The 5540-nt window shown below is 40.4% G+C and overlaps 1 non-coding gene across 1 annotated transcript; it reads left to right on the forward strand.

Annotated features, from left to right (window-relative positions):
• The first annotated feature begins 1684 nt into the window (after nucleotides 1-1684).
• Nucleotides 1685-1792, forward strand: LOC130959254 (small nucleolar RNA R71). Its single transcript, XR_009078347.1, has one exon. It is a non-coding gene; the product is annotated as a small nucleolar RNA R71 (small nucleolar RNA).
• The last annotated feature ends 3748 nt before the right edge of the window (nucleotides 1793-5540 follow it).

Below are 5540 nucleotides of genomic sequence, written 5' to 3' on the forward strand. Positions count from 1 at the left end.
GATACTCAGAGCAATGTTGGAACCTCCCAACACCAAACTTAGAGTTTGAATGTGGGGGTTCAACACCAAACTTAGAGTTTGGTCGTGGCCTCCCAACACCAAACTTAGAGTTTGACTGTGGGGGCTCTGTTTGTCTCTGATTTGAGAGAAGCTCTTCATGCTTCTTCTCCATGGTGACAGAGGGATATCCTTGAGCCTTAAACACATAGGATTCTTCATTCACTTGAATGATCAGTTCACCTCCATCAACATCAATCACAGCCTTTGCTGTGGCCAGGAAGGGTCTGCCAAGGATGATAGATTCATCCATGCACTTCCCAGTCTCTAGGACTATGAAATCAGTAGGGATGTAATGGTCTTCAACTTTCACCAAAACATTCTCTACAAGTCCATGAGCTTGTTTTCTTGAGTTGTCTGCCATCTCTAGTGAGATTCTTGCAGCTTGTACCTCAAAGATCCCTAGCTTCTCCATTACAGAGAGAGGCATGAGGTTCACACTTGACCCTAAGTCACACAGAGCCTTCTTGAAGGTCATGGTGCCTATGGTACAAGGTATTGAAAACTTCCCAGGATCTTGTCTCTTTTGAGGTAATTTCTGCCTAGACAAGTCATCCAGTTCTTTGGTGAGCAAAGGAGGTTCATCCTCCCAAGTCTCATTTCCAAATAACTTGTCATTTAGCTTCATGATTGCTCCAAGGTATTTAGCAACTTGCTCTTCAGTGACATACTCATCCTCTTCAGAGGAAGAATACTCATCAGAGCTCATGAAAGGCAGAAGTAAATCCAATGGAATCTCTATGGTCTCAGTTTGAGCCTCAGATTCCCATGGTTCCTCATTGGGGAACTCAGAGGAGGCTAGTGCACGCCCACTGAGGTCTTCCTCAGTGGCGTTCACTTCCTCTCCCTCCTCTCCAAATTCGGCCATGGTTATGGCTTTGCACTCTCCTTTTGGGTTTTCTTCTGTATTGCTTGGAAGAGTACTTGGAGGGAGTTCAGTAACTTTCTTGCTCAGCTGTCCCACTTGTGCCTCCAAATTCCTAATGGAGGACCTTGTTTCAGTCATGAAACTTTGAGTGGTTTTGATTAGATCAGAGACCATGGTTGCTAAGTCAGAGGGGTTCTGCTTAGAATTCTCTGTCTGTTGCTGAGAAGATGATGGAAAAGGCTTGCCATTGCTAAACCTGTTTCTTCCACCATTGTTGTTATTGAAACCTTGTTGAGGTCTCTCTTGATTCTTCCATGAGAAATTTGGGTGATTTCTCCATGAAGAATTATAGGTGTTTTCATAGGGTTCTCCTAGGTAATTCACCTCTTCCATTGAAGGATTCTCAGGATCATAAGCTTCTTCCTCAGATGAAGCATCCTTAGTACTGCTTGGTGCATTTTGCATTCCAGACAGACTTTGAGAAATCAAATTGACTTGTTGAGTCAATATCTTGTTCTGAGCCAGTATGGCATTCAGAGTGTCAATCTCAAGAACTCCTTTCTTCTGACTAGTCCCATTGTTCACAGGATTTCTTTCAGAAGTGTACATGAATTGGTTATTTGCAACCATTTCAATGAGCTCTTGAGCCTCTGTAGGCGTCTTCTTCAGATGAAGAGATCCTCCAGCAGAGCTATCCAAAGACATCTTGGATAGTTCAGAGAGACCATCATAGAAAATACCTATGATGCTCCATTCAGAAAGCATGTCTGAGGGACACTTTCTGATTAATTGTTTGTATCTTTCCCAAGCTTCATAGAGGGATTCTCCATCCTTCTGTCTGAAGGTTTGGACTTCCACTCTAAGCTTACTCCATTTTTGAGGTGGAAAGAACTTTGCCAAGAAGGCATTGACTAGCTTTTCCCAAGAGTCCAGGCTATCTTTAGGTTGTGAGTCCAACCATATTCTAGCTCTGTCTCTTACAGCAAAAGGGAATAGCATCAGTCTGTAGACCTCAGGGTCAACCCCATTAGTCTTGACTGTGTCACAGATTTGCAAGAACTCAGCTAAAAACTGATGAGGATCTTCCATTGGAAGTCCATGGAACTTGCAATTCTGTTGCATTAGAGAAACTAATTGAGGCTTAAGCTCAAAGTTGTTTGCTCCAATGGCAGGGATAGAGATGCTTCTCCCATAGAAGTCGGGAGTAGGTGCAGTAAAGTCACCCAGCACCTTCCTTGCATTGTTGGCATTGTTGTTGTTTTCGGCTGCCATGGGTTCTTCTTCTTTGAAGAATTCGGTCAGGTCCTCAATAGAGAGTTGTGCCTTAGCTTCTCTTAGCTTTCGCTTCAAGGTCCTTTCAGGTTCAGGGTCAGCTTCAACAAGAATGCCTTTGTCTCTGCTCCTGCTCATATGAAAGAGAAGAGGACAAGAAAATGTGGAATCCTCTATGTCACAGTATAGAGATTCCTTGAGGTGTCAGAGGAAAAGAAAAGTAGAAGACAGAAGTAGAAAACTCGAACTTATCAAAGAAGATGGAGTTCGAATTTTGCATTAAGGGATAGTGTTAGTCCATAAATAGAAGGATGTGGGAAGAGAGGAAGAAGATTTTTCGAAAATTCAATTAAAAAGATTTTGAAAACATTTTGAAAAATTGATTGATAATTTTCGAAAATTCAAAGTGAAAAAGAAATCAAGTGATTTTTGAAAAAGATTTTTAAATTAGAAATTAAGAAGATTTGATTGAAAAACTATTTTGAAAAAGATGTGGTTAAGAAGATATGATTGAAAAGATTTGATTTGAAAACAAATTTTTAAAAAAATATGATTTGAAAAACAATTTAAAAAGATTTGATTTTAAAAATTAATGACTTGCCTAACAAGAAAAGATATGATTCAAACATTAAACCTCTCTCAACAGAAAAGGCAACAAACTTGAGATGTTCAATCAAATCATTAATTGTTAGTAAGTATCTTTGAAAAAGGAAAGAAATTGATTTTGAAAACATTTGATTGAAAAGATATGATTTGAAAAAGATTTGATTTTGAAAAACTTTGAAAACTTGAAAAAAATTGATTTTGAAAACAAAATCTTCCCCCTAGTGCCATCCTGGCGTTAAACGCCCAGAATGGTATCCATTCTGGCGTTTAACGCCCAAAATGCACCCTTTTTGGGCGTTAAACGCCCAACCAGGTACCCTGGCTGGCGTTTAAACGCCAGTCTGTCTTCTTCACTGGGCATTTTTGAATGCTCAGCTTTTTCTGTGTGATTCCTCTGCAGTATGTTCTGAATCTTCAATTCTTTGTATTATTGACTTGAAAAGATACAAATTAAAAATATTTTTGGATTTTTAATAATCAAAATGCAACAAGAATCAAATAACAATGCATGCAAGACACCAAACTTAGCAGTTTGTATACTACTGACACTATATGAGACACATAAACACTCAAGTCAAAAGAATTCAAAGATCAGAGTAAGAAATCATCAAGAATTACTTGAAGATCCTTAAGACACATGAATGAATGTATGCAATTGACACCAAACTTAAGATGAGACACTAGACTCAAGCAAGAAACATCAAATATTTTTGGTTTTTTTATGATTTTGTGAAATTTTTTTTTTGTGATTTTCGAAAATTAAGTGGAAAAAGATATCAAAATTCTTAATGGGAATTCCAGGAATCAGTGCAATGCTAGTCTAAGACTCCGGTCCAGGAATTAGACATGGCTTCACAGCCAGCCAAGCTCTCAAAGAAAGCTTCGGTCCAAAACACTAGACATGGCCAAAGGCCAGCCAAGCCTTAGCATATCATTGCTCCAAAAGCAAGATTGATAAAAATTCAATAAGCTTTTGTGATGATAAGTTGAAACCTCGGTCCAATGGGATTAGACATGGCTTCTCAGCCAGCCAGATTTCAACAAATCATCATGAAACTCTAGAATTCATCTTCAAGAATTTCGAAAAAAATAAATACCTAATCTAAGCAACAAGATGAACCGTCAGTTGTCCATACACTAAACAATCCCCGGCAACGGCGCCAAAAACTTGGTGCACGAAATTGTGATCACTACTTTGTCCATATTCAAATAATCCCCGGTAATGGCTCCAAAGACTTGGTGCTCAATACCATGGCATAAACACAACTTCGCACAACTAACCAGCAAGTGCACTGGGTCGTCCAAGTAATAAACCTTACGTGAGTAAGGGTCGATCCCACGGAGATTGTTGCTATGAAGCAAGCTATGGTCACCTTGTAAATCTCAGTCAGGCAGACTCAAATGGGTATAGATGATGAATAAAGCATAAAGATAAAGATAGAGATACTTATGTATATCATTGGTGAGAGCTTCAGATAAGCGTATGAAGATGCCTTCCCTTCCGTCTCTCTGCTTTCCTACAGTCTTCATCCAATCCTTCTTACTCCTTTCCATGGCAAGCTCGTGTAGGGTTTCACCGTTGTCAGTGGCTACCTCCCATCCTCTCAGTGAAAACGATTGCATATGCTCTGTCACAGCACGCGGAATTCAGCTGTCGGTTCTCGGTCAGGCCGGAATAAAATCCATCGATTCTTTTGCGTCTGTCACTAACGCCCCGCCTGCTAGGAGTTTGAAGCACGTCACAGTCATTCAATCATTGAATCCTACTCAGAATACCACAGACAAGGTTAGACCTTCCGGATTCTCTTGAATGCCGCCATCAGTTCTCGCCTATACCACGAAGACTCCGATTAAAGAATCCAAGAGATATTCACTGAGCCTTGATTGCTTGTAGAACAAGAGTGGTTGTCAGTCACTTTGTTCATGAGTGAGAATGATGATGATCCGTGACAACCATCACCTTCATCAAGTTGAAGAACAAGTGATATCTTGGACAAAGAACAAGCGGAATTGAATAGAAGAACAATAGTAATTGCATTAATACTCGAGGTACAGCAGAGCTCCACACCTTAATCTATGGTGTGTAGAAACTCCACCGTTGAAAATACATAAGAACAAGGTCTAGGCATGGCCGAATGGCCAGCCTCCCAAAAGAGGGTTCAATCATAAAAACATGATCAAAAGATCTGATCTAGAGATCTAAAGTGATCAAAAGATAGATGAAAATACAATAGTAAAAGGTCCTATATATAGAAAACTAGTAGCCTAGGGTGTACAGAGATGAGTAAATGACATAAAAATCCACTTCCGGGCCCACTTGGTGTGTGCTTGGGCTGAGCAATGAAGCATTTTCGTGTAGAGACTCTCCTTGGAGTTAAACGCCAGCTTTTATGCCAGTTTGGGCGTTTAACTCCCATTTAGGTGCCAGTTCCGGCGTTTAACGCTGGAATTTCTTGAGGTGACTTTGAACGCCGGTTTGGGCCATCAAATCTTGGGCGAAGTATGGACTATCATATATTGCTGGAAAGCCCAGGATGTCTACTTGCCAACGCCGTTGAGAGCGCGCCAATTGGGCTTCTGTAGCTCCAGAAAATCCACTTCGAGTGCAGGGAGGTCAGAATCCAACAGCATCTGCAGTCCTTTTGAGTCTCTGGATCAGATTTTTGCTCAGATCCCTCAATTTCAGCCAGAAAATACCTGAAATCACAGAAAAACATACAAACTCATAGTAAAGTCC

The sequence above is a fragment of the Arachis stenosperma genome, chromosome 10, assembly GCF_014773155.1.
Source record: "Arachis stenosperma cultivar V10309 chromosome 10, arast.V10309.gnm1.PFL2, whole genome shotgun sequence".
Classification (NCBI taxonomy): domain Eukaryota; kingdom Viridiplantae; phylum Streptophyta; class Magnoliopsida; order Fabales; family Fabaceae; genus Arachis; species Arachis stenosperma.